Source organism: Echeneis naucrates, chromosome 9, assembly GCF_900963305.1.
Source record: "Echeneis naucrates chromosome 9, fEcheNa1.1, whole genome shotgun sequence".
NCBI classification, from domain to species: Eukaryota; Metazoa; Chordata; class Actinopteri; order Carangiformes; family Echeneidae; genus Echeneis; species Echeneis naucrates.
Window position 1 is genome coordinate 191,794 of NC_042519.1, and position 14,853 is coordinate 206,646.

At 42.6% G+C, this 14,853-nt stretch overlaps 1 long non-coding RNA gene across 1 annotated transcript; it reads right to left on the reverse strand.

The window, feature by feature from the left end:
• Positions 1 to 492: 492 nt before the first annotated feature.
• LOC115049365 (uncharacterized) lies at positions 493 to 14,447 on the reverse strand. The gene is made up of 3 exons (XR_003841120.1): positions 14,305 to 14,447; positions 13,770 to 13,886; positions 493 to 4,205 (listed from the first exon to the last, which is right to left on the reverse strand). It is a non-coding gene; the product is annotated as an uncharacterized LOC115049365 (long non-coding RNA).
• Positions 14,448 to 14,853: the final 406 nt, after the last annotated feature.

Sequence of the window (14,853 nt, forward strand, 5' to 3'; positions counted from 1 at the left end):
TTTTATTGTGAATAAACCGGAAAGTTGACAAACCACAGTTTGTGATGCCAACTTAGCAGTTTTTGTTTCTGGATTTAACTTTTCAAACGACACATACTTGTTTCTTGGTACTTTTTGAAAAAAAAGTATGGCAGAAAGACGCATTCGTGAATAAATCTGAGCCTGTAGTGGGCATGTACGGCATGTTATTCCCAAGTCATACAAAAGATTAGTTCAAAATGAACATATTGTTCACAAACAACACATCACTACTCAGCACACCGAGGCCCAGGAATCAAACCTTTCATCTTCTTGTTGTGAGGCAGAATTCCGGTAGAAAGAAATTATTCACTTTATTAATCAATCAATCATTTAAATTTTATTTATATAGTACTTTTCAAACAAATAACATTGCACAAAGTGCTTTATACATTAAATAATAATATCAAAGAATATCTCCCACCCAGTCCCCATCACCACATGTTCACATGTTCACACATACATACACGCACAGATCCACTCACACATAGCAACATTCAGATTAAAACAGGTGATGTTTGTCCTGCAAAGGTAATTAGTAGGCCCTTTGTAAGGATAAACTACACTGCTGCCGTGTCCTCTCAAGTTCCACCCTTTCAGCATCCTGTTATTAGTTGACATTAAAAAATGTTTGCCACGATTGGATAAAAATTTTAATTATTAGAAACAATTTTAAAAAGACATGTTTAAATAAAGAAGGGGGGAAAAAATTGTGGGTACTGGGACTGGGTGGGACTTGTATGCGTACTGACTCAGTGGCTATGTTTAAATGCGCAGAAATCTGAGATTTAGGAAGCAGGAGTAGAAGAAGCTACATCTGATGTAAACAAGAAGAATCTTTTATTTATGTACACAAAGAAAATGCATTTACAGTTTATGGGTCTGTACTGTGTTCTTCAGGCCTTCTGTTTCTGTTTCAACAATTTTAAGATCTGTAAACATTTCCATTAACATATTTGTGTCCAATACAGACATGGGGCCTCATTTATAAAGCTTGCGTACACACAAAACTGGACCTAAAACTTGCATACGTCATTTCTACACAAAGGTTGTGATCTATAAAAAGCAGAATTAACATAAAATGTGCGTAACTCTATGGTAACTCTGACCAATGCGTATGCACATTTTGGAGGAAAAGGGGAATTGGTGACACAGACGGTGCAGTGGTGAAACAAAGTCAGATTGAAGAAATGAAGAGTGGGAAGAACAATAAGCCTTAATGACTGTCCTTCACACATTTAATTGAGTTGGAGTCTTCAGAATGATTTTATTTAAGTGATATTTTTCATTGGACTGAGTAATTTGTTTCAGAAACATCTCCTTGGAATCTAACTGAAAATTCTAAATGAAAATCCCTTCTCTATATTTAATCACCACCCTCTCTCCATCATATTGTCCACTCCCAGAGCTGCATGGAATAAAGCATCTGCCTAACGTGTAAATAACAGAATATTTTCCGATGATACTTTATACTTTCCTGTTCTCACTTTGTCAGCTCTACTTGATGCTTTTCATAACAAACCAGGCAGCAGGAAAAGGGTAATGTTCACACACTTATATATTTCGTATTCGTATATTACATATTTTTCGTGGTGGATGTTAGCACAAACCTTTTTTTTTTCAGTTTGATTATTGTAAACCTATAAAAACAGCAGTGAGCCCCGTGTGTAATTCTGCACCGTGGCACTGCTGGCACTGCTGGAGGACTACGCCAATGGCAGGATTAGGAGGGAAAAGGACTTCAGGGACCGTAACGACTTATTGGTCCATGATGATGACTGTCTTATGAGCTGAAGTGCAAGTGGCGCTTTGGATAAGTTAGAGGGCAGGCTTCTTTACCAACCTGCCAAAGTGTGCCACATTGTGAAAGTCTATGGCGTGTTACATGGTGTGGCATCGAGGAATGGTACCCCCCCCCCCCACCACCCAGCATTGTGAACCTGAGGCAGAGCCCCCTTCAAGACAAGCCAGATATGAACAGTGAGCAAGACTCCATCAGGATGTCATCCATCGTTTATAAAGACAGCTAAAAGTGCATTTTTGCGCATTGCCTTTTAATATTTCTGCTATTTCAGGGTATAACATGACACTGACATAGCTGAGCACACTTAGTCAAGTCTGTGATTTATAAAGTCCAAATATTTTCTTTCATACATCAACTTCGGCTTTCGCATAGTGCACATTTAGGAAAAATCTTACGCAGTTTTATAAATGAGGCCCCAGTTCTGTTTAACTTCCACCATGTCTTCCGCTCGCTGTATTTCTATATTTTTTATGTGTTCTGCTAGTTGTAGCAAAGGTGGATATACGTTCGGTCAACATATGGCTGACATAACAGACATGCACAGTTAAGATCATTTCTACCTAAACTTCAGAATGTGTTTACATGCATGCCAATCGGATCAACACCCGTCTCGATTGGAAGGAAATTGTGAACGTGTGTGATCTGGTCAGAATCTTCCGAATGGCGTGTTTGCATCAAGTATTTTTACTCTGGTCACACTTCAATCCAATTATTTGTGTCCATATAAACATAGCTAGTGGCAGCAACCATTCCGCTCAGTAGCCAGGCACAAGCAATCGCAGCAATTGATTGCAATCAATGACTGCAGCAGCAGTAGCATTAGTTCAACGCAACAAACTCTTTTTTGTGCGTGTGTGAATTTTTTTAAACAAATTCAGGCCAGACTACAACTTTTGGGTTTTTAAAGACAAATGTAGAATTTCATTCACATATCTGGAAGGGCAAAGCCTTCAGTAAAGTCACTACATGCTAGGTCACTCAATGCAGACATAAAGTAAGATAGCCTTGAAAGGGGTTTTCAACATTTTAATTAAAGACATGAATTTCTATGATGGTTAGTTTGCTAATCTTTCTTGACATGTGCACAGTTAAAAAAACACATTTAAAACTCAATGGTTATGGTTAATGTTGAACATGCTTAAACAGAACTTACAACACAGCTCAATCAAAATGATTGTGAGAAAATTATTTGATTGAAATTAAAATTGACTTTTAATTTTTTGCTGCAATGTCACCAATATCAATGAACTTATTAACAGTTAACTGATGGTTATACTTAAATAATTATTTGTGAAAAATGTATAACTCTTGGGAATTCATTCAGAAAATATTCCATACCTTTACGTGTATAGGTTAGTGTCACCAAAATCACTTCACTTCTTGATGGTCATCTGATGGTTATACTGCAATCATTTGTTTATAAAAATGTACACAATTTGGAGAAGTTATTCACCAATGCCACGGACCACACTTACACTTCCCATCCCCTAATCAGTCTCCTGGCATCTGGGAGAGGGTACAGGAGTCCACAGGCCAGCTCTACCAGACTGGGAAACAGCTTCATCCATCAGGCTGTTAGGAAGCTGAACTCCTTACCAGCAATCCCCCACTGAGGAAGGGCTCACCCCCTTCCCCGCCCTACCACTCACATCAAAAACTCTGCCCACCATGCTGGCACCAGCCACTTTATAAGAACTGCTGCTATTGCAGTGGACACAGCTGTTTCTGAAGCATTGCCACTGCACATCTGGCCTGGGATGAGGTATTTATATACAGTATTATTCCGCACATAATATGCACAAATTGCACACTCCCTGCATAGTATTTTCCATATCACAAATTACAATACTTCTGGCTGCAATGGCATGTTATTTATACATTATGCACAGCCTAGACTTTTATTCTAATCTAGATTTTTAATTTCTAACTTATATATTTAATTCCTTTTGTACTTTTTCGTTGTTTTTAAAGTATTTTACTCTTCTCTTCCACATTCTCCACCTTATTTTCTTTGGTTGCATGTTACACCATAGAGGACAAAAATAGCAAACGCAATTTCGATTCCTCTGTGTATCTTGTATTCAAAGAAGTAGTGACTGTAAAGTTTGGGCTCCTCATTTATTATTTTGGTGAAACTACAGTGTATACACATGAAGGTAAGAGAGTAATATGATACCCTTCTATTCAAACTTGACAGGTCATTTGATCTTGGTTGACCTTTGACCCTAACCCTAGCTGACCAATGAGAAGAGTTCCTACGCCCCCTAGCGATGAGGTCACAGCCAATGAGAGCGTTCCAGGGCAGATAGTAGAAGAAGAATGCCAAAGTCATTTACGGGCTGGCTGGAGAGGAGGTAGGTCGCATCTGAGGTTCTGTCCTCTCCTGTAGTGAAAGGAGAGGAAACCCCAAAGTGATGAGAGCAAATTGACTAGGTATGTTTTTCAACCAATGATATTCGCATAGACAACACATAGTTGATAACAATTGATTAGTTTAAAAAAGTGATATACACAGTGGACACAGAGCATAATGTGAAAAGTTGTTTCTCTCCATCAAGGGGTAATCACTCGGGTCTTTGTCGGTCAGGGTGAAATAAAGAAATGACCAGTGAGTCTGACCTCTCATTCCAAGAAAGGACAAGACCCGATTCTGATGTGTTTACCACACAAGTGACCGAGACCTTCAATGCGTGTATTGACAGTCTATAAATTAAAAAAAAAGAAAAAAAGATGAGTGATGATTAGCAGCTAAGTTCAATGTCCAATATACTCCACAGATTTTATGTTTTTTTTTTCTGGAGGTGCTGATGGGATTACAGATTTCAAAATCATCTACATACAAATTAAGTGAAAAAGTACGCTCCTTTGATTTGCTGTAAAGATTGTTGTATAGAGATGTACTTATATGATTTTCTGTTTTGGCAGTTAAGCACAAATTCTATAGATTTTACAATTTTTAAATATTTTTCGAAGTATGTCTTTCGCCTCCAGGCAGTGGCAAGTGGCCCACGACCACCAAAAGAAGCTGGAAATGGATTGGATTTATAAAGAGTAGATGCTTGGTCCTGCACAACAGTTTCATCTACTTGACAACTGCTATTCTGTATGTGCTGAGCTATGTTTAGATGGACAAGAGGGACAGAAGCAGTGCTTATTAAAAGTCCAACTCTTGTAAAACTTCATCAATGGCCACACTAGAAATGAGATAAATATGTTCTTTCAGTAAGAGAAAGGCAACCTTTAACTCCAGATTATGTGGTAAGTCATTTAAATCTTCACACATCAAAACTAGACTCGCCCAAGTCCTCTCTTCCTAAATCATCTGAGGGCTCAGCAGACCATTGCTTTAATAAGAAAGGCTGGCAAATTACTGAACATAAGATGAGCATATAAAACACAGTACACAAAACAAAAATACCCTGCAGGTTGTTATAATGAGGTAAGTACAATGTAATGAATGAAAAAGTATTTCACTCTTTTTCTTTGTGTTCTTTAGCTTACCTAGATTATTTTAGTAAGGCTAAATTTAAGTTAAGTTAGGCTTTTCTCCTCTAGGTTAGACCTATTTTAGAATTCCTATTTTATTTTATGAGTTAACTATTTTTCTCATTCCTTTTCTTACAGACAAAATAATATCCTCAGTTTTGGAATTAAATCAAAGTGGCCCACTATCATCAAAAATCACATTCGAAATCATGACCCCAAAATACAAATAAAAGTATGACACCTTAAATCAGTTCTGTGGCCAAATGTGACTTAAATCGCCCAGCTCAAAGAAAAGTTTCAGTTTGAAAATAATAAATCAATCAGCTCTCAGTTTGGTTCAAGTCAAATCCTGACACTCCTGCTACTCTGGCAGCAAGTCACCATACACAGAAGATTCCCCTACTGATGCGATGGAGAGAATGAGAAGATGAATGTCTGGGTCTGGCTCGCCATCTCGGATCCTGTCCGTAAATGTGCATGCCTGCACACTAGGTCGGAGGGGAGATCGGTCTACACTGTAGCTTCCAATCAAGCAAGAACAATAAAACCTGACCTGTATAACAGGTGTTGAACTTTCCAATCTCACTCTCCAACCGTGGTCAAAAAGCATAGGGAAAGGCGCTGCTATCTTCCAGGTCTGAAGGAGTCACATTTCCTCCAGGTTCAATTACCCGAGTCCTTCCCACGGCCGTAGAAAGCAACACACAGACTTCACAGGCTTATGATGCTGAATATTTATTTTTAAACGAACCTGACACTTCTTCCGCTAATTTATAAGTTTTACTGCTACTGAGCTCCACTCTCTCTCATCTCATGAACATACTCTGCTCCGCATGCTCACACACAGAGGCACATCCATAATCACCAGGCGATCTCTCTCTCTCTTAAAGGGGCACTCACACACATTGACTACTCTCACAACACTACCCCCGCTATGGACAATTAAATAATTTCACTCCATCACTGTACAAAGATCAACATAATTAACACACTTTATATATAAAATGAAGTTAATAGTTCTCAATTCAGTTCCGTCCATCTGTAAGGGAAGAAGGTTAGGTGAATATGTGTGCCTAACCCTCCTTTTTTTTCTTTGGATGTACAGTATGCCAGTCCCTTTATATTTATATATATATTTATGTGTGTGTGTGTGTTTATTATAGAGGAGCATGAAAGGCAGTAGTAACACACATTATATGGCTAAGACCATCCTTCCAGAGCTCTAGTTTAGCGATCAGAAGCAGTCAGAATAGAACCAAAACATCCACACCAGTATGAATTTTACCTTAAACAGTCTGGACAACATTAGAATATGCAGCTTGTTAACTAAACCCTTCTCCGTAAACGAATACTCATAAAAACAGTATTGACAGTTCACTTTGGTCTTTGGGCCTCTCTGGATGCAATACACCAGATCATCCAACTGTCCCAGGATAAAGTAAGGTCCTTTGTATGATGGAAGAAACTTTTTGACTGTATTCTTGACTTTCCACGTGCCCTTGATTAGATACCACACAGCATCTCCAATCTTATACTGTGTGCTGCAGCAATTTTTGTCATATTGCCTCTTTGCACGTTTTACCAACTCACCAGGAGCCTCCCTGGCGATTTGATGAGCCCACTCCAGCCGTTTTTGGGTTAGGGTTAGGCTTGTACAAATTCAGGGGCTGACAGGGCTACATCAGTGTTTGGGGGTAAGCCACCTACGAGGTCCACTGGCTCACTAACTTCCCAGCCAAACATCAGGAAGTTGGGAGTGAAACCAGTTGCGCTGTGCTTTGTTGCTCTGTAAGCCATTACAGCAAAGGTGTCCAAATCTGGTCCTGGAGGGCCACTGTCCTGCATGTTTTTGATGTTTCCTGCTCCAACACACCTGATTCAAATGAGTGGCTCCTGATCAGACTTCAGCAGAACTTAATGACGAGCTGATCACGAGCTCTTCATTACAGCATAGGGAATCATGAGGTCCCAATCCCAGCGCTCGGCTGTCATTGCTAGTATCTTTTGCAGGGTTGCATTGAATCAACTTGGCCATTAGACAGAAGTCGAAAGGTGTAGTATGTGTTTTCTCAAAGCTGAACAGCCTGCACTTCACCTGCACATTTCCTGGAGCACCTCTGATTCAAAATTTCGCCTCCCTGATCACTGTACAGTGTCTGTGGTGCTCCATAACAACACACCCACTCTGAGGTGAACACCACAGTTACAGCCTACCTCATGTAGAGGAAAAGCTTCCACAAACTTTGTGAAATAGTCCTGTATCACAAGCACAAATACATTTTTGCGCTCTGTCTCATTCAGTGGCCCCATGACGTCCAGAGCAATGCGCTCCATGGGGGCCCCAACTCTAACAGTACCCATGGGTGCTTGTTGAGTTTTCCAGGGCCTGGCTTTAGCTGTGCAGCTACTACATTTGCTGCACCAGAGAGCAACATCTGCTCTCATTCGGTGCTAGCAGTACCGGGTCTGCAGGCGGGCTACAGTTTACTCCACTCCAAAATGTCCACCTATCTGCACCTCATGCATCTGACCAGGATTCCTGGTGGCATTGTTTCCTAGAGAGACTATCAGCATTGGTATGGAACCGGCCAGGGCGATGGACAATTTCCAAGTTGTACTCGGCTAGCCTCTCCAGCCACCTAGCGAGCTGTCCTTCAGGCGCTTTGAGTCTTGTGTGCCACCGCAGGCTGCTGTTGTCTGTGCATACGATGAAGGGCTGTCCAAGGAGGTACTGCCAAAAATGTCTTGTGAATTCCACCACAGTGAGCAGTTCACGTCGTGTGGTGCAATAATTCTACTCGGCTTTTGACAATTTGCGACTACCATAGGCCAGTACACGCTCTTCACCTTGTTGGATTTGTGAGAGCACCACGCCAATGGCTGCATCGCTTGCGTCAGGTCAAACAGATAACCCAGGACCTGTGGTCAACCGCTGTTTGAGTTCGTCAAATGCAGCCTGGCATTTTGTACTTGACTGGAAGTGAGCATATTTCTTATTTAGGGCGTGGAGGGGCAAAGTCCTTCACAAAGCGCCTATATGACGCAAGGCCGACAAACTCAAAATCTAATCAAATCAGATTTATTTGTATAGCGCCAAATCATAATAAAGTTACATCAAGGCACTTTACATATACAGCAGGACTAGACCAAACTCTTTATGAAATTATTTAAAGAGACCCAACAGATCCTCCGATGAGCAAGCACTTGGCGACAGTGGCAAGGAAAAACTTCCTTTAAGAGGCAGAAACCTCGAGCAGAACCAGGTTCTGGTAGGGCAGCCATCTGCCTCGACTGGTTGGGTTGAGAGTGGGAGAGAGAGAGAGCGAGAGAGAGAGAGATAGAGATAGGCATTGGGGGGAGGGTATAGGCAGGAACATGTTGCTGCATGAAGTTCATGGATTTGAGCTGTAGTACAGAATTCATGAAATATGGGACCAGCAGGTGTTGCATGCCTCCTGGGTTAATGTAGGCGTCGGCACTCCTTTGCCTTCCGGCTCTTACTGGGGTCAGTGACCACGCCATCTTCCGAAAAAATGTGGCCCAGGTAGGCTACCTGGTGACGAAAAAGGCAACATTTGGCAGGCTTTAACTTGAGGTTGGCATGGTGGAGACGGTCAAAACCTGGCCCAGGCACTGCAGCATATCTGGCACATTCCTGCCCAGCACAGTGTCGTTGAGGTGGACTAGGCCCGTCTCCCACTGCATGCCAGTTAGGACGCTGTCCATCAGCTGTTGGAATGTCGCAGGTGCATTGCACAGTCCGAACAGCATGACATTCCAATCAAACAGCCATTTCTGGGTACAGAAAGCAGCTGTTTTGTGTGCCCCGGGGGTCAGCTTGACCTGCCAGTAACCAGAGGCAAGGTCCAGGGTACTGAACCATTTGGCAGTGGAGAGGGTGTCAAGCGAGTCTTGGATGCGGGTCATTGGGTATGCGTCCTTGATGGTAGCGTAATTTAGGACCCTATGGTCTATACAGAGACGGCACGTCCCATCCTTCTTGTGCACCATGGAAATAAAGCACCGTTTCCCCAAACAGCACTATTTCCCAATTTTCATAGTCCAGGTGCGCTTTGGCTTGAACCAAAAATGGATGGCCAAGGAGAGCCTTATGGGTAGCTACATCAGATACTAGGAAGTGCACGTTCACCTCATCGTTGTGTATCTGGACGGGGACGTGGGCCTCACCGAACACAGGCACATCACCAGGCCTGATACCAAGCAGTGTCTTTGTGATTGAAGGCTGCTGCGCTGGGTGAAAAGCATTGCACTCACACAGTGGCAACACACTCTTCTGAGCCGCACTGTCCAACACAGCACACACATCCAGGTTATGCACCCTCATGTGAATGCTAATCGCTTGAGCTGGTGTCTTAAGGTGAAGCACAGCAGGGTTTGGGGATTTATGTGAAGCCACTGAGACTTGGGCTTTGTTAAGAGTTCTTTGGTGAGGGACAATTTCTCCTCCTGTGACCCAGGCCTGAGCAGTTATGACCTCCCAGTTTATGCTTTTACGGCTTCTCCCTTTATCTGGCTTATATCTCAAATCAGGGGAGGTCTGTTGGAGGTGTGGGCTGGGGTGAAGAGGTCGGGGCTCCCACTTAGCTGCTTGCGGGGTAACAATAGCCTCTGGATGCCCCTCCTCTGTACCTTCCCTGATGACAGCTGTGCGGGTCCTCCTTTCGTTCATGTTGTGTGCCCCTGATTGCATGAGGCCAGCGACATATGATGCTGCCCGCATGGTGGACTCATGATGACAGGCTATGTCATAGGCTTGAGCTAGTGTCTTAGGCTGCTTTTCTAGCCACTTTTGTACCATTTGTGCATCCCCTACAGCACTAGCGAAAACAACCCCTATGGCATCCTGTTCAGTCTAACTTCTGTTGCTATAGGCCACGACACTTTCCCATAAATGTCATCCCTCAGCACATAAACTCATAGCCTCACCTGGTTTACAAATCCGCTGCCTTAGTTCAACAGCTCCTGCATGCTCTGAAGTGGGGCCATATGCACACTCTAACTCATCCAGCAGGCGGCATTAATCCCACTGTGCAGAGCGGGGATTTCTGTGGACGATTGCTCCTTCTGCACCCACCAGGAAGAACTTTAACTGGATGACCTTTGTCTATTCCGGCCAGCAATTAGCTTTAGCACAACTTTCCATGGAGCGATGCCATCATATTGACCAGGGCGCAAAGTCAGGACTCTTTCTCTGTGATCACAGTCATTTTCCAACGAAGCCTGGTACTGGGCCCGGTGAGTACGACGTTCATGTGATTTAGGCTGCACAGATTCAGGGAAGAGGCTCTTTAACGGCACAGTTTGACCAGGTTTTTGCTCAGGCGAGTACTCACAGCAACTGTCCAGTAATGAGCTACAGCAGGGGGTTCGTGGACCAGGGCATTGGGGGTGATGTTGGACTGGTGAGCTCTGGATGAAACTTCCCATGTGTACAGAGTAGAAGGGGTTTGTGGCTGCAGCAGCTGATGGCGTTCGAATCTTGATAATGCTGCCCCTCTCAAAAAGAAAGTATTCAATCTGAGGAGGATGGCTCCCTGGTATAGTTACCGAATCCGTGCCTTGAAGCAGACATCAAGGAAATTAGAAAGAAACTGGCGTTCCAGTAAGTCAGAAGAGTCTCACAGAGCCTGGAAAGACAGCCTAAAAACGTATAAAAAAGCTCTCCGCAGTGCTAGAAGTTCATATTACTCAGCACTCATAGAAGAAAGCAAGAACAACCCCAGGTTTCTCTTCAGCACTGTAGCCAGGCTGACAGAGAGCCATAGCTCAGTTGAACCAGTGATCCCCTTAGCTCTAAGCAGTAATGATTTTATTAGTTTTTTTTTCAGACAAAATTCTCACGATCAGAGAAAGAATTTATCAGCTCTTGCCTATGTTAGATAAAAATCCCCTTCTGAAGATGGCAACTGCTGAATCAGCTGCGGCGCCTCTTTTACATCTGGAATCATTCTCACCTCTAAATCTCTCAGAGCTAGCTTCTATAGTTTCATCAACCAGACCGTCAACCTGTCTATTAGACCCAGTACCAACTAGCCTCTTTAAAGAGATCTTTTATGTAATTGAGCCGTTCATTCTAGATTTGGTTAATCTGACTTTATTTCTGGGTTATGTACCTCAGGCACTTAAGACTGGGTCATCAAACCCCAGCTTAAAAAGCCTAATCTTGATCCAGATGTTTTGGCAAACTATAGACCCATATCGAACCTTCCATTTATTTCTAAAATCATTGAGAAAGCTGTAGCAAAACAACTACACGAGCATCTGGATGGGAACAGTTTGTTTGAAGAGTTTCAGTCAGGATTTAGAGCCCATCATAGCACAGAAACAGCGCTGGTTAAAGTCTCCAATGACATTCTAATGGCCTCAGACGATGGATCAACCTCCATACTTCTCCTTCTAGATCTTAGTGCTGCATTCGACACCATAGATCATAATATTTTACTACAGAGACTGGAACATGAAATTGGAATTAAAGGAACTGCACTAAAGTGGTTCAAATCCTACTTATCAGATAGACATCAGTTTGTTCATGTAAACAACAGCTCCTCCTCATGTACTGTAGTCAGTCATGGAGTTCCGCAGGGTTCGGTACTTGGACCAATCCTCTTTACGCTTTATCTGCTTCCTCTAGGCAACATTATCAGGAAACACAGCATCAATTTCCACTGCTACGCAGACGATACTCAGCTGTACCTATCAATGAAGCCAAATGAAGTCAGTCAGATAGTCAGACTGCAGGCATGTCTTGAAGACATAAAAGTCTGGATGACTGGAAATTTTTTACTTCTCAACTCTGACAAAACAGAAGTCACTGTACTCGGTCCTAAGCACCTCAGAAAAATACTATCTAATCATCTCATCAGTTTGGACGGCATTACTTTGGCCTCCAGCTCATCTGTAAGAAACCTTGGAGTAATTTTTGACCAGGACATGTCCTTTGTCCCTCACATAAAACAAGTTAGTCGGGCAGCTTTCTTCCACCTGAGAAACATTAGGAAAATCAGAAACATCCTTTCTCAGGATGATGCAGAAAAACTAGTCCATGCATTTGTAACTTCTAGGCTGGACTACTGTAACTCATTACTATCTGGATGTCCAAACAAATCTCTAAAAGGCCTTCAGTTAATTCAGAACGCTGCTGCACGAATATTAACAGGAACTAGGAAAAGAGATCACATCTCTCCCGTGTTAGCTGCTCTTCATTGGCTGCCAGTAAAATATAGAGTAGAATTCAAAATCCTTCTTTTAACGTATAAAGCTCTTAATGGCCAAGCTCCATCGTATCTCAGAGAGCTCATAGTTCCTTACTGTCCTAGCAGGCCACTCCGCTCTCTAGATGGAGGTTTACTTGTGGTTCCTAGAGTCTCCAAGAGTAAATCTGGAGGCAGATCGTTCAGTTATCAGGCTCCTCTTCTATGGAACCAACTCCCAGCATCGGTCCGGGGGGCGGACTCTTTAGTAACTTTCAAGACCAGGCTTAAAACTTTCCTGTATGACAGAGCGTACAGTTAAAAAGTCCTCTACTCTTTAGGTATGCTGCTGTAGGCCTAGGCTGCTGGGGGAAGGACTGAGCTTCTCTCTCTCTCTCTCTCTCTCTCTCTGTCTCTCCCTGTCACCCTCTCTCCCTCTTTCTCTCTAACTCCCTCCTTGCATGCGCTGATAAAAACCATCCTTCTTTAAAAAAAAAAAAAAAAAACAGTTTCACCCAGTTCTAAGCATTTATACTGCATTTACTAACCATGTTCTGCCAAAGTCTCTGTCTCTCCCAGTTCCTCTCCTCTCTCTCCCTGTCCTCATGCTGCAGGTGGTGACTCATCTCCATCCCATGTTCCTGCAACACCTGCTGGTCCCATATAGCATGAATTCTGTATTACAGCTCAACTCCATGAACTTCATGCAACAACATGTTCCAGCCTACCCCCCCCCTCCAATGCCTGCCTGCCTGCCTGTCTCTCTCTCTCTCTCTCTCTCTCTCTCTCAACCCAACCGGTCGAGGCAGATGGCCACCCCCCCTGAGCCTGGTTCTGCTCGAGGTTTCTGCCTCTTAAAGGAAGTTTTTCCTTGCCACTGTTGCCAAGTGCTTGCTCATCGGGGGATCTGTTGGGTCTCTTTAAATAAATTTATAAAGAGTTTGGTCTAGACCTGCTCTATATGTAAAGTGCCTTGATGTAACTTTGTTATGATTTGGCGCTATACAAATAAATCTGATTTGATTTGATTTGATTTGATGGCATAGCTGCAGCTTTAATGGCTGGGTCTTTGCTTGGTGGTTACACCCTTTGTGGCATGGAGTTTTATTTTGTGCATTACAGTCATTGAGCAACAGTTTTTATTGACAAAGGGGTTTGTGCTTGAAAACTTGGGCTCATTCAGAACTTTTATACCCCCATGCCTCATTTCAGATAGCTCTTCGCAAAGAAAAGGGTTCATATTTCCTTACCTTTCATTCAGTTCACTCCCACAGCATCCATGTTGCCCTCCACTCATACAGTCCCGCTGCTGCTGCTGTTCAACTGTGGTCAATGTCAAGAACGGGTTGGAGTAGCTGGTTGCATTCCTGCAAAGGTTATTTCTATATTGGCTGGAGGTCGGCTGACGGTCGCCATTTTACTTAACATCTTAGCCCTTAAACGAACCACTTCTTCCGCTGATTTTTAGGTTTTACTGCTCCTTAGCTCCACTCTCTCTCATCTCATGAACATACTCTGCTTCGTGCGCTCACACACAGAGGCACACGCGTCATCACCAGGCGATCTCTCTCTCTCTTAAAGGGGCACTCACACACATTGCCTACTCTCACAACACAGGTCATAAACACAATAAATCACTTTTTAAATCCTCAAAATACACAAATAAATGTCTCTGAGTTGTAACGTTACTGCTACAAAGCTTTATCATCTCAATTTACTCACAACTCCGTCTCCCGCATAAAATACAACATGGTAGAAGTGGGTGAAAATAAACACAAAACTCACCAAAACCGGTGTGGCTTAACTTTCACACAATTCCCGTCAGTCCCCGACCAGGTAAATTATGGTTTTCTTCGGCAACACCTACTGTTTCACTCTCTTTTCTGCTAATTAACCACCACTTCTTCTCTCTGATATATTCCCTACTCTCTCCCTCAGGTCTTTTCTACAGCATTACCGACGTGTTGGGTCTAGCGTGACTGGTCCTTAAAGGGGCAGTGACATGAATTCTCTATCACCATATTTTCAGTCTTTAACATTATATTATTGTCATATTAACATTTTTGATTAACTCTGATGAATGAATTAACATGAAACGAATCGCTTTTGATTTTTTAAAACTTATTTATGCACTTTTACATTATTTATCCCTATTTATTTCATATTTTAACATGGGTTACATTTAAGTCATTTACTGAACAATCCTTATGATTTCTGCTTCTGTGAGTTCAAAATTAACCATAAACATTCTTATTGTACAAACACCCCTGAAACACACAAACAACTGTTTCACTGCGATATGTTGAAAATAGTCTTTTAAATTTGAATGCTGAT